This window comes from Stylophora pistillata, chromosome 8, assembly GCF_964205215.1.
Source record: "Stylophora pistillata chromosome 8, jaStyPist1.2, whole genome shotgun sequence".
NCBI classification, from domain to species: Eukaryota; Metazoa; Cnidaria; class Anthozoa; order Scleractinia; family Pocilloporidae; genus Stylophora; species Stylophora pistillata.
Genome location: NC_142526.1, coordinates 10,405,243 through 10,420,649, shown reverse-complemented (window position 1 = coordinate 10,420,649; position 15,407 = coordinate 10,405,243).

The window sequence follows — 15,407 nt, the reverse complement described above, 5'->3', positions numbered from 1 at the left end:
GTCAGTTTGCGTGAGAGCATCGGCCAACTTCCCCCTCCCAATCTTCTAAGAAACACCCGGGCAGGAGATACCCTCCCTATTTTAGTATAGGTAATCACATGATTTCGAGTGCAATTTAGAATAAATAAGCACGAGTACTTTTTTTTCAAAGACTAACAAAATTGCATGAGCCCATAGGGCGAGTGTAATTTGCGGTCTTTGAAAAAATTTACAAGTGGTTTCTTATACCAAATTGCTCGAGAAAAACCATGTGATTACGTATTAATAATATACAGGAAAAATACGAGGTAGCTTATCATGATTATGTAGAAGAAAAGCGCGCGCATAACGTGCAAAAATAATTTATTCAAACCCTGCAAATGATATTGTGCGTTCGGTCAAAACAACCGCGAAATGTTCAGCAAGCAACCGTGGACTATAATCCTACTCTTGTACGTTGGATCAGCAGTGATCTAATCGCCCCAAAATAACCAATATAAATATAGAGGCAAGACCGATACAAAGTAGATAAGTTTTAAGACGGAGCACTATATTTCGGCTGGCCAAACCAGCCTTCTTCAGGTGCAATGGGAATTGACAAGGTGGTACTTAGATAGCTGTATGATGTAATAGCAGAAATAAGTAAAACTAATTTGATTGACAATGAGATAACAATTAAAAATAGAAATAGTAAATAAAATAGAAGTAAGGTAGGGTAAATAGAATAAATTAAATAACTAGAGGTAAGAATAGTAGAAGGAAAAACACTAATACATGTCTTCGCGAGCGTTAAGGCCATCGGGATAAATAGTATTGCCTCTTGAAATTAAAAAAGCTTCCCTGGCCTTTCGGATCGAGTCTCTCTTGGAAAACACTTTTTCGATGGCGATAAGCTCCATGTCGTAAGCAGAGTGATTGGGAGAGGAAAGGAAGTGTTCTGCGACTGTGTTAGGTTTAGATTTAGGGTTAGGTTTATCAATGGTACGGCGGTGTTCATTAAAACGGTCTTTTAAACGTCTTTTAGTTTCTCCTATGTATTGTAAGTTACAGCGATTACATTGAATCAAGTAGATAAGGCATGCGACTAACTGAATATTTTTTCAACGAGAACTGTGACAACTCCAACACTAACAAAAATGACACCCTTTCCATATCAAGAGCACTTGGAACCCCCCGCATGACCGAGAACGAGCCCTTGACACCTTTTTAAAGCTGTTAAACTTGACATAACCACTTGTAAACTGAAAACTATCCGCGACAATCTCACTCCTACAGAACGACAAGCCATACGCGAACTTAAGGAACGAAAAGACATAATTATAAAACCCGCCGAAAAAGGTTCTTGTACTGTTGTTATGGACACAACTTGGTACATCGATGAATACAACACAGGGAGCCCAGACAAGCGACGAGTCTGGTTGTTTATTCGAAATATAAAGGAATGTATGGGAGAATATTGAAGAGTCTTATTATCGTAAACTTATATCATGAAATGTCTGAGTTAAAGCTCAAAATAAATGGAAACCTACCTCACTTGCTGTGCATTGTCGTTTCTGTGGCTCTAAATAGTGAATTTGAGCGATTTTGTGGGTTTTGCGTCGACTGTTACTATATGTTATAAGACAAGGGTTACGTTACAAGGGTGGACAGCTCATTTTCAACCGCTCTAGCGCGAAGCCGATTTTCACCCAGAAATAAGAATCGCCCGGCTTCTAAATCGAAAACCAAATCGAGAACCATTTAGAATCATCCACGCTGATTGGATGATACTAAACAATGCCCGATTACAAATCCCTCATGTAGGAGGGGAGTCAGGGGCATATTCGCGCCAGGCTAGTCAGTAGATGACCAATCAGCGTGGGGCAAACAGCGTGACGGTTGCTCCTTGGCACACGAAATCGGGGCCACGGATGCTGATCGCTTCGAAAGCTGCATTTCTCGAAAATGTTTTGGCGGTTACCGCTTGCATTTTGAATGAATCTTCGACTGAATGCGACGAGAAGACGCGTCAACCTTTCAGTTTATCTGGTTTTCGATTTGGAAGCCGGAGAAACGACAATACACAGCAAGTGAGGTAGGTTTACAGTTATTTTGAGCTTTAACTCATACATTTCATGATATAAGTTTACGATAATAAGAATCTTTAATATTCTCCCATACATTCCTTTATATTTCGAATAAACAACCAGACTCGTCGCTTGTCTGGGCCCCCTGTGAATGCAACAGACAAGTTCTGACACTAAATTTTATAAACGCTTGACCAATGACATCACTGCTGATATACAAAAACGTGTTTAATACCTTTTATGTTAACAGGATGCATAAAGACAACCTTATCAACGAAACAACCAAACAATACCTCTTACAGACTGACGTAAGACCTGGACGATTTTACATTTTACCCAAAATACACAAACTCGGTAATCCAGGACGCCCTATTCTCTCATCCAAAAGCCATCCCACTGAACAGCTATCCCAATTCGTTGACCGCTACCTTCAACCACTAGTTCACAAACTACCATCTTATATCAAAGATACCAATGACTTCCTCAAAAAACTGTTTAGCATTGGTAATTTGCCCCTTAACTCTTTACTAGTTACACTTGATGTTTCATCACTCTACACCAATATTCCACATAAAGAAGGTAATAATGCTTGTGACCCTTTTCTGTGTACCTCCTCCCATACCACTATTCCTGCCGTCACACTCTGTGACCTCATTCGTATGATTCTCACCATGAATAATTTTACTTTTCATGATAATCATTACCTCCAAGTTCACGGCACAGCCATGGGTACCAAAATGGCCCCTTCCTTCGCCAACCTTTTTTTGGGTCTTTTCGAAGCTAACGCTTTGAAAAATGCCCCATTTCAACCCCACACTTGGTTTAGATACATCGACGATATTTTTATGATCTGGACCGAAGGTTTAGATAACCTGAAAATATTCGTCGATCATCTCAACAATATTCACCCCACCATCAAATTCACCAGCTCACACTCTTCCACCATGAACACCGCCGTACCATTGATAAAACTAACTCTAAATCTAAACCTACTACGGTCTCAGAACACTTCCTTTCCTCTCCCGACGACATGGAGCTTATCGCCATCGGAAAAGTGTTTTCCAAAAGAGACTCGATCCGCAAGGCCAGAGAAGCTTTTTTAATTTCAAGAGGCAATACTATTTATCTCGATGGCCTTAACGCTCGCGAAGAAATGTATTAGTGTTTTTCCATCTACTATTCTTACTTCTAGTTATTTAATTTATAATATTTACCCTACTTTGCTTCTATTTTTATTTACTATTTTTATTTTTAATTGTTATGTCATTGTCAATCAAATTAGTTTTACGTATTTCCGCTATTAAATCATACAGCTATCTAAGTACCGACCGCCTTCCATTCACTCATTCGTTTCCCCCTCACAACCACTCAGTTAAATCCATCATTCTTAAAAACTTTAAATTACTTCAAAACGATCCAGAAATAAGCACTATCTTTTCGCAGCCTCCGCTCATTTCATTGAAACGCGACAAAAACATAGGCAATTTTTTGGTCAGAAGTTTTTTTCAGACTAATGACCAACCAGGCACTTTTAAATGCGCTCGCGCACGATGCAAAACGTGTCCTTTCATTCACAACACTGCGAAAATATCGGGACCCAAACGATCCATTAAGATCACCGATCACTTCACGTGCACCTCCGCCAATGTAATCTATTGCATAACTTGCACTTATTGCAAAAAGATTTACATCGGCGAAACAGGCAGAAGACTAGGTGACAGATTCCGAGAACACCTTCGCGACGTGGGGAGGAATGTCAAGGACATATCGAAACCAGTCGCTAGACATTTTAATTTACCTAACCATTCTAAGCAACACATGGCAATCTGCGGTCTTTCCTTACATTTAGATACCACGGAAAGCCGGAAAACTCTTGAACAAAAGCTCAACTTTTCTAACCGGCAGTCTAAATTCCACAGGTATCAGCGAACGCTTTTCATTTCACTAATTTATTTTCGTGTTTTTCTCGTTGCCATGTTCCCACCAATCACGAAGCTCCTTTTTCTGCCTTTAAAAGCACACACAACCCACAGTCCTCCTATTCGCTCCGACGAAGGGCTAACGCTCTAAACGTCAGCTTTTATAATCGTAACAGTGGCCAATTTACCATTTCAACTTTGTTGATATATTCAAATTATTTCGTTACCCCCAACGACGCAGCCCCAAACAGTTTCTTTAGAAACTATCAGCCTTTACCTAAGTACCGCCTTAATTCTATGTCAATTCCCACTGCACCTGAAGAAGGCTGATTTGGCCAACCGAAATACAGTGCTCCGTCTTAAAACTTATCTACGTTGTATCGGTCTTGCCTCCGTATTTATATTCGATATTTTGGGGCGATTAGATCACTGCTGATCCAACGTATAAGAGTAGGATTATCGTCGTGACGGTTGCTTGCTGAACCGCGTTCGATCAAAACAATAAGATAAAATAAAATTTTCCCCTCTTTAAGGCGCAAAAAAGTTCAAAGTCCGGCCAAACAGTTCAAGGAATTGTTCAGTGAGTTTGGCAATTCTTTGAGTTTGTTTGATTATTGACCAATCTGAATGTCTGGTTTGTTACTTCTTTGCATTGAATTAACCCTCTTCTGCACTGAATTACCTGAAAACTGCATTTATCTTAACTAATCAGAACTAAGTAATTTTTTCATGTATATTATTAGGGTAATAAGGCGCCAGTTTATAGTTAAAAGTTCAAGAGAACTATCTGAAAAATCGCAACTGAAGCCCTTTATTAAACGTCCTTGGGTTACAATTTGCTTAAGGGTCGGTACGCATTTGGCACACTTGAGCAGGCTTCTTAAAAAGGATACAGTTAAGAACAAACCAAATTCCTGAAAATCTTTTCTCCTTTGTATTTTCCGAAGTATTTAGGATAATGGGCTGAGTCTTAACTGAGACTTTTGTCAACTCATGCGCCCTTATACAATATTGCATTTAATCAAAAACACTTCAAGCTAGCTCTTCGTTTTTAGATCACGTGCCTGAAGGGCATTACTCAGCGGGAACGCCCTACAAGCGGGTCTCCAAGTTTAAATTTAGTCCAAGAGAAATTAAAAAAGCTCAAAATAATTCTGTTTTGGGAAATGTGCCTTAATTTTAGTGCTAGGGGGTCAAATGAAGGACCTCTTCTTTGGAAGTTTTGTGCGGTTGCCCTCTCACTGAATCATGACGTGAATTGTCACTCCTCCATCGAAATCAAATTTCATTGCTATTCATAATTCATGACATTTATGGACTATTTTTATCGCAGGGTTAAATTTATCCAAATTTGGTAAGGATTGGAAAAATATTTATATGCTGTTGAGGAATTTTGTTAAGTTTGTGGTACAATTGCTGTACATCCGGAAAGAGTGTACCTTTTAGATTTTGCGATGGATTCTTTCGGGTTTGAATTAAATGACTGCCAACCGGGAGATGGGAGAAAGGTTCAAAGCGCTCTTTACGTGGGAAACCTAGGAGTCATTTACTGAAATAAAAATGAATATGAAACCAGACTTTTTGGAATGATCGTTGAGCTAATGTGTTCAGCTTGGCATTTTGAAGAGTTTGAATAGCAAAATACTGGAAAGAAGATTGCCAGCAATGATTTCTTCTTATAAAAGGCCTTTTCGATGCTTTAATTGTTGGAAAAATTAAGACCTAAGGAGAGGAATAAGCATTTGTCTATTTTGCAGCTTTGCCATAGGCTAACTCACGCGTGACGATGACAGTTTCTGCTGATTGGTTCCATTATCTACCTAAAGAGAGAAGTGAGAGGATTGACGTCATAACAGAAGCTGACGTCTCCCGCTGCGCCCATCAAAGCCAGGAACAAAGCGCGGCTGAATGGATTCAAATGAACTTTTCGAGTTTGTTTTAATCATTCCTCGACCTCTTTATAGGCTTATAGTGAACAAGGCCGGCCGATCAATAAATGTTACAAATTTACGCTAGCTATTTAGTGGACAGCACTTATATCCGCTGCTTAAAAACCACTTTTGAAGCTCATTAATCACTTAAGCTGTATCGGAAAATGTTACAAGCCAATATTTTGGTGAGAATTCAAAGGACAGACAAACAGCATATAAGCGACTCACTTGATCACATTTTCCGTTGAAGGCGGAGAACTACAACCGACAGAATTAGTAGGTGAAAAGGCAAAAATTACATTTACGCCTCAAAAGACATACAGGTAAGTTTGTGCCGGGTGACGATTCCGTTCAAATGAAATGTTATAGTTGTGTAGGTACATTTGTTTGTTGAACTTTGACAGATGAATCGAGAGGTCGTTGTAAAAGTATTCTTTGTGTCTGCCCAGATTTGCTCGTTACAAGAGCGATGCGATTTCAAATCAGCACGCTTGACTTAAAAGAAAACAAACCTGTTAAGTTTATTTTCTGGAAAGGAAATGAGTTTAACCACAAAATATTTATCACAGTTATTTTCTCAACTCTTGAATAGCTCTAAAAAGTTAATAGCGTTTCAAGGGGTTCTTTCTTGGTTTCTTTCCTGGCTTTTAAATTAAGACTGAGAGGTTCCTTGCTAGCGGTCGAATTTTGAGTTTTTCTACTCATCTGGGATTTTAATTTTTCATTAGTTGTAGTTGAAGGATTTTACTTGTTATGCAATGAATTTAAATTGGAAAAGTATCATTTCGGCTGGAACAATATCTGAAAATGGGAAATGAGCAAAACCTCTTTGGAATTTATCGAGCTTCGCTATTGGTGCAAATTGCACATTTCAGCGAAACATATTTTAGTTGTATGCTTAATTTATGTCTAACTGTACAACTCTATGCTCAAATGGCCATACAGAAGGTGACAAAAACCGGATGACTCCTGTTTCAAAGAGAACAAAACTTAAGTGGACTCTCTACATCTCCAGAGTTTTCCCGTAGGAACACTCCAAAGAATTCCAATCGTGTCAAAATATGGAATCCTCAGTAAAATTTCCGGTTGGCGGACAATCCACTTGAAATACAAAGAACTTGATGCGATCAATATTGGTTGGCGAAGTGTTCGGTTGAAAAGGCCTATTCTGTTGCGTTGATGGAGTTTGCCACACACAAAGTTACAGTGCGCATTTAATGAATTGAACAGCAGAGAAAACGTGACTAAACTATAGGGCAAAACTATGCCGTAATTCGGTAGAATTCTAGAAAAGTGCTGACTCATCTTAATTTCTACCTATTTACTTCCGAAATTGTAGTGAAACATTACATAGTTGTTGTCAAGCAATATTGAGTTACCAAGTCCATCCAATATTTCATTACGCACGAAAGTTGATGAACAGTTTATGTAAACATATATATTTCAAAACCGTTCTAAGACTGGCTTCGCCTGAGGTTCAAAAGTTTAACAGTCTTAAGGAAGTCAATATTCTGCTCTATCAAAATTGTCCCTTCTAACTAAATTGCGTATGGTTATAAGCTGTATTTGTTTGTTTGCGGTTTCATTACGCTTATTATTAAAAAAATAGAAGCATCACGAATTATCCGCTTATATAGCCCTTTAGCGGTGTCAAGAAGGCAAAAGGCAACCGACAAAAGTTGCGGTCTTTTTGGTCACCGAAAATGCGGGGCCTCGTGACGAGCCCTATGGCTACGATGGCTTTCACGCAAGTGAATATATTCTCTTGCTTCACGTCGGTATCTCTTCGTATTTTGTGAATGCATGTAAAGCTTTTTTGTCGCACATAAAAAGAAAAAAAGACAAGAAAAGAAAGCAGAATTGCGTTAGAGTTGCGAATAGTGACGTCAGCGCTTACAAAATTTAAGTTTAGTCTCGAACCAGACCTCCCACGTCAACGCGGCATAACGTGTTAGAACTTCTACACGATGACGTCATACTGAAAACTCACCCTCAAGCCTCGTTTGCACTAATGTCTTCATAAATCTTTGCCGCTTCCTTGTTGTTTTTGTGTAACGACTCTTTTTTTCCATTTTATTGTCTTGGGAATACTTACTATTAAAATTCGCGAGTCTGCACCTTGAAAGTGAGGCTTGGGGTGAAAATGGGTATTCGGAAATAAACATGTAACCTCGTTCCCAGGGCCTTTTCTCTTAGTCTAACTAAGGGAAAGGCCCTGGGAACGAGGTTTGTAAACATGCATAAGGCGTACTGAGATGAGGGAACGGAATGAACTAAGAAATTCTGAACGGTTTAAAATCTCTTGGATGAACTTATGACACTTAGGGTTAGTTTTTTATTAGCGTCAGGGTCAGTGTTGTCTATAGCCCATTTCCGAATTACCCTTGGCCTCATTTTCAAAACGAGTCCTGGTGCTCATCCTTTCATATGATAGTAAGTTTTCATTCACATGCAAATTAAACTAATTTTCACAAGAATGGTTGAGCACCAGGCCTCGTTTTGAAAACGAGGCCGAGCGTAATTCGAAAATGGGTTATTCGCATTATCCGTCTGCAGGACATTTTATTGATAATGTACGGAGAACTTACGCTGATCATGATTGGAGTAAAAGCGTTAACGATTTCTCTCTTACTTCTAGATTTAAACGGCGATGTCCGTAAAGTGGTTTGTTCTCACTGTCATTTTTGTACTCTTGTGCTCGAAAATCAACCACGCTGGAGCAAAGAAGGGTCGAAAGCTGTTAAAAGTTGCTCGAAAGAAATCCCTTGAAACTCTCCAACATGGCCCCAATTCAAAGAGAAGCTGGTGCATGGCTGAAGTTTTTGATCAATCTATTCTAGAGGAGGGCTGTAAAACTAAAGTCATTAAGAATAAAAGATGTGTCGGTCAGTGTTTATCATTCTACGAACCAGAAACTTTCCCTATGCTGTTTGCGAGAAGAAGAACGAAGTACTGCTATTTCTGCAAACCTTCCTTGAAAAGCTGGACCAAAGTAAGTCTGAAATGCCCTGGAAAGGAACACAATCAAGTGGACAAGCTGGTGGAAGTGATATACGCATGCTCGTGTAAGAAATGCTCGAAGGGCCAAAAAAGTTCAGGAAACTCGTGAGGATATTTCACAAGACTTTAATTAATCTGACGAGTGTTAGCGAGAGATATGATAATTTAAAGTGTCTGTGACACGTGCTTTCATGCAATTTTCAAACGAAGGAAATCGCCGAAAAGAAGAGAGCGAATGTGGGTATATGAAAGGGTTTTTTTGCGGGGGAGGGGGGGGGGGAAGGGTTGAAGCGATCGAAACTTAGGAGATTGGACAGGACAAGGCCGATCAGTAGAGCCTATTTCATCCTTCGTTCATGCAATATCGATGGTCGTGGATGAACAATTCTATCTAGACCACCAATTTAAGCTAAATATTAACCCAGACATCCAAAGGTAACTGCTAGGTCAAATAGTAAATACAAGTAACACTCAGTGGATAAATAAACACACAAATGAAACGTAAACAACAATAATCAATCCTATGCTCAAAGTTTTTTTTTTTTTAATTTGTAAGCTTTCATCGTCATCATTACTCCAATTATGCTCATTATTAGGAGCGCGTTCAAACTGAAAACTGGGGAGTGGGGGGTGGGGGGATCGTCTGGGTCGATTATGCTCAATTCACCGGTTTAGCTCAAACTTGGCACAAATGCTTTGTGGCATGAGTTAACAATTGTTAAAAAAAATACATGGGGTCAAAATATTCAGTTTCCTTAGAAATGTGGGGTCCCCCTGTGAAAACCCCCATTTCCTGCAGTTCATAATTAATTATTAGTTGACTTTGACTTGCTGCTGTGACAAACGGAGACGACATCTGCTAATTCATTCCACTGGGTTATGTTCTATATCCATCAGATTTGAAGAAAATCAAACTTTTTAACTTGTTGATTTCATTTCTTCCCTCCCCTTTCCCTCAAGTAAGGTCAATTTTTCTTTGTTCGTGTTTTGACAAAGTTAAAAAATTAAGGGTATTTTAAGGTCAAATATCTCCATTGAGTAACCACTCTTTGTTATAAAGTCTACATGAACAGTGAAAGCTATCACTCAATTACCAAGTGCGGAAGTAGAATAGCTTAAAATTTTCACGGGAAACTGATTTCATACTCATGTTGACGTGAAATGTACTTCTAACCCACCGCATTTTGTCTGTTTCAACAAAACGTCGATAACCATATTATTCTTTACTTACTTCAAAATTACATGAAACCGACAGTAAATTTTGCTCTTTGACAGAAAACTGTTCGCACCTCGGAACAAATGATGACAGAGGAAAAATATCCGTGCTGATAATCCATCGAATAATTTTACTCGCGCGCGATTGATCTAAAAACATCACTTGAATACGGTGGCTCAGAAGGCTCAACGCAAACAAAAAGTATACTCTAGCAAATAAAAAATATACTGCAGCAAATAAAAAAATCAAGACGCAAAGAAAAAAAATACCGCAGCAAATAAAAAATGCAACTCAAACAAAAAATACTGCAGGAAATAAAATATGCAACGCAAACAAAAAAAAGAAAGAAAACGCAAACAGCAAATTGGAACGCAACGCCAAGGAAGACTGGGTAATAGTTCTTAGTTTCCCGCTGACACTCGTTCCATCCTTTGCTTGTTCGCCTTTCCGAAACCATGTTTTGCAGCGAACTTATGACAGTACCATGCTGCTCCTTTAAAAATTAGATAATAACTTTATTTTCATACCCTTGATGAAAGTAATCTTCTATAATCCTACGCAGATCGCTTTCGTCCATTACCAAAAACGAGTTCCAGTTCATGCTGTTTTGGCGGGAAACTAAGAACTATTACCCAGTCTTCCTTGGCGTTGCGTTCCAGTTTTTTTTGTTTGCGTTTTCTTTTTTTTGTTTGCGTTACATATTTTATTTACTGCAGTATTTTTTGTTTGCGTCGCATTTTTTTATTTGCTGCGGTACTTTTTTTTCTTTGCGTTTTGATTTTTTTTATTTGCTGCAGTATATTTTTATTTGCTACAGTATATCTTTTATTTGCTGCAGTATATTTTTTGTTTGCGTTGAGCCTTCTGGGCCACCGTACTTGAACAAATTTACCCCGAGAGATATTCCTTAATTTTCAAACCTAACGTCTATTAGGATATACGCGTTTGTTTCAAATAAAATTCAAGATGAGAGAGCGTTAAGCTATTATTGCAGAAGAAAATGCATGCTTGTTTGTTCATAAATCCGTACCAAAGAACACTGAAAAGTAAACCTTCTACGCCGCAAACGGTAAGCTTTTCGTGGGCATTTTTCCCTTTGTAAAAATATTTAAGGATAATAAATACAATAGCCTCCATTTGGCGCAAAAATATGGCCACACTTTTGTCCTTAACCATCACCTGTTCGTCGAAGCTCACAATTCCGCCCGAGCTTCGCTCTCGGAAAACCGTTTGCATCTTGAAGCAGATAACGTCTGCATATTTTCGCGCCAAGTAGAGGCTATTGTTGATACATAGCATAGATGCACCACTAATCTGAGTTGCAAATGTAAAGCAGACCTGAATAAGGTTATCTTGGCTCGGATTGTACTAATTCAGAGATTATTCAGATCTTAGAACTGAAGTCTTAGTATAGAAAGGTGCAGTACTCAGCTCTAACAAACAACGTCCACCCGTCTTTTACAAGTTTAGCAGCCTTGCCGCCTCTAATTCTGGGCTTTACACTGCGTTTCGTCGAGCTCAAAGTCATAGGCCGAGTATGCATTATCGCAATGATCCGATTTAGTGCTCTTGTTCCAATTAGCGCCCTTCTCGAATAAACGCCCCCTTCGAGTTTGGATTTTGTTGGGGCCCCCGGATGATTGTGTATACACTCTCATTTCAATAAACGATCAGATTCTGTTTCAATGACAGCGCTGTTAGAGTACAAGTAGTGTGAGATCAACCTTGGTCCATCTTCTTTTAATTTCTCACTTAAAAACTTCCTTTCAAATTAAAACGGTAGTCTACCTCTCAGTATCTGGACTATTATGTCAAGACTGTCTACGTGGGTGCGCAGTTCCTAAATCTGTGATTAGGAATATCGTTGTCAATAAGAGTACTGACCACGCTAAACCATTATCGATTATAACATAACCAAAGTAAAGCGCGCGCTCTGATTGGTCAATTTAGCGTCCCCCATTTGCCCATGGGTGTACGCTGCTGACGTGAGCAAATGCAAAGACTATTTTTCCGCGCGCGCTTGTTTTTTCTGGTCGCGTAAGATTTGTTAATTAAAAGAGAACTCTTTACTGACCACGCTAAACCATTATCGATTCGTTGTTGAGTTTGTTTATTATATCTATTTCATGTATTTTTCTCACTTTAATCATACATGTGAAGGTGTAGTCTGATCGTCCGGGTGAGTGTAGTCCTGAGAAGGACTGTTGTCGGTGGTAGTGACTGACGTTTCGACAACCTGTGCAGAAGTCATCATCAACAGATTATCAACAAAAATGATAGCAGGGACAACTATAACAATAAATAATTAAATATACTGTGATTTCTGCATTATTAGGCCAGTCTATATGGAAAACTAAGATTCCGTAGATTGAAAGAAAAACTTATAGTATTAATAACAATAAGAATGTACAAGTCTATAAAGGGTAAAATCCCTTAAGACAACTTCACAAATTTCTCCTTATCTGAGTTGAATGTATCCCTTTGAAGCATTTAGAAAGGAAACTGAAATCTTATTAAAGAGGCAAAAGACCCAATTTAGCCAAACATTCTGGACAAATTAGATCAGATTTCAAGATAAATTTAGTAGCACGTGTATGAACACACTCAAGGGCCATTATTTTTCCCTTTGTACGTGGAGACCAAACTTGTGAGGGGTACTCCAGTTTCAGCCAAACGAACGATTTGCAAAGGATCAGTAATATTTTCTGATCAAATTAATTTTTGCGCGGTCTTTTGATAATGCCCAAAATTTTAATGACTTAATGTTTTTAAACATTAGTAAAGCCACTAAAAAGTTAAGCCATGATGAATAGTTAAGCTATGATCGTTCAGTGATAGGTTGTACGAAACGTGACTGACACCAAGATCTTTCTCGATGGCTATGTCTATAAATTTCGCACTCCCCCCCCCCCCTCGGTCGTTCAGTGTCTTTGTAATAACAAAATGCTTGCACTTGTTAGCGTTAAACTACATGAAGTGTTCAGACGACCAGCTATCTAAACTTGATAAGTATTCTTTTGTAGTTGATTAACATCAGAAACATTATCAATAGCTCGGTAATACTCCACGTCATTAGCATAGAGTTAAAGAGGATTTCTAGCATCCATTACAAGGGGGTGGGGGGGGGGGGTAGGTTATAAAAGTAGGGGACCTAAAATGGACTTTGGGCACTTCAGATAAAACAGGTGATACATAATATTCCTGACCATTACTAACTGTTCTATGCAATTAATCTCTGAAAGTACCTCTAAACCACGATAGCGGCTTCTCTCTCCAACATTAAACAGTTCCCTTGATAATCAGTTAAACGAGATAGAATCAAACGCTCTACTGTAGTCCAGAAATACTGCTTCGAGCTTTTTCTTCCCATCCAGTGCTTTCGTAACGTCCAATGCAGACCTGAGAAGACTGGTAACACGTGAGCGTCCCTTTACGAAGCTGTCTTGTAGATGAAAGTTTTGGACAAAACACATGGAAAAACACACTTTTCCACAGGCAGCCCAAGCTCACTACTAGAAAAGCGGACGTAACTCTTACCGTGTTGCGCAACGTTTTATATTTATAAAGGTTTGTATGGGATGTTATCGGTTTGCCTTGAAAGAGAGTAAAAAATGTCTTGTTTTGAAATAACTTGGGCTTACCTTATTGCCTTGTTGTTTTCTTTGTTGTTTTCTTTGTTGATTTTCTCTAGCGTCTCAGGCCATTTTGAAGCGTTTTCGGCGAGTTAGCGCTATGAGATGCAGTGAATATATGAAGTTCATATGTTTTGAACTGCGGTATTAGATACGTATGATGTGCGATCCTCGCAGTAGATAGCGCTATTTATGCAATAGCGAAAATCAGACCTGAAAAAAATCAGGCCTGTACGGGACTCGAACCACTGACCTCTGCGATACTAGTGCAGCGCTCTACCAATTGAGCTAACAAGCCAACTGGGAGCAGGCCGTTAAGTTGATTCGTAAAAAACCCGTGAAAGTGATAAATGAGATGCAATGAATATATGAAGTTCATATATTTTGAACTGCGGTATTAGATACGTATGATGTGCGATCCTCGCAGTAGATAGCGCTATTTATGCACTAACGAAAATCAGACCTGAAAAAAAATATATTCATTGCATCTCATTTATCACTTTCACGGGTTTATTACGAATCAACTTAACGGCCTGCTCCCAGTTGGCTTGTTAGCTCAATTGGTAGAGCGCTGCAATAGTATCTCAGAGGTCAGTAGTTCGAGTCCCGTACAGGCCTGATTTTTTTCAGGTCTGATTTTCGCTATTGCATAAATAGCGCTATCTACTGCGAGGATCGCACATCATACGTAGTTAGCGCTATGTTAGTTTTCAACTGCTAAATTGAACACCAACATAGCGCTAACTCGCCGAAAACGCTTCAAAATGGCCTGAGACGCTAGGAATCAACAAAGAAAACGACAAGGCAATAAGATAAGCCCATTTTATTTCAAAACAAGACATTTTTTCTCTCTTTTAAGGCAAACCAATAACATCCCATACAAACCTTTATAAATATAAAACGTTGCGCAACACGGTAAGAGTCACGTCCGCTTTTCCAGTAGTGAGCTAGGGCTGCCTGTGACTTTTCCAGAACTTTTGAGATGACGTACAATATGATATCCCTCTACAGTTTTCAGCCATTTCTTTGTCGACAGACTCGAAGACTGGAACCAAGTATGCCAAAGTCCATATGCTTAGAAAACAACCACTACCCAGTTGCTTGGTGAACAAAGAGGTAAAAAGAGGAGTGGAAATAGAGCTTGCACATTCCTTCAACAGTTGTCGAATAGTTCTGCTTGCTCTTGAGCATCAAACACTTAAGCCCCTTTGTATTGGACAGAAGATGGAAGTCTTTTGTTCGTATATTCGGATTGAATAAGAGCCAAAATCCCTAGGGATTTTCCGTGAAAGCCTGGATAACGGTCCTGTAAAGCCTGTAGATATTTGTTTCCATTTCTATCTAATTAGTGACTTTCGAAATGTTTCCCAGTGGTGTTTAGGAAAGGATTTTTCTGCTTTCTTTCTGAGTCTCTCCTTCTTTCTTGTAGCTTTTGAAATTTCAGCGTCAATCCATCTAACGCTATTGGCGAATTTGACCTTGATCGCGTCTTAAAATGTTGTGACGATTGCTTGACTGGCCGTTTTCACCAGAAAGGATCCAGGGACAAGAAGTTTGTTTTCCAGTCTTCCTAATTCTTTTCAAATAAATCTCAAAGCTTCGTTTCGCACATCCCGTCAAAAAGGAAATAAAAGCCCTGTCCCGGCCTCGTAATCCCCCGTTTC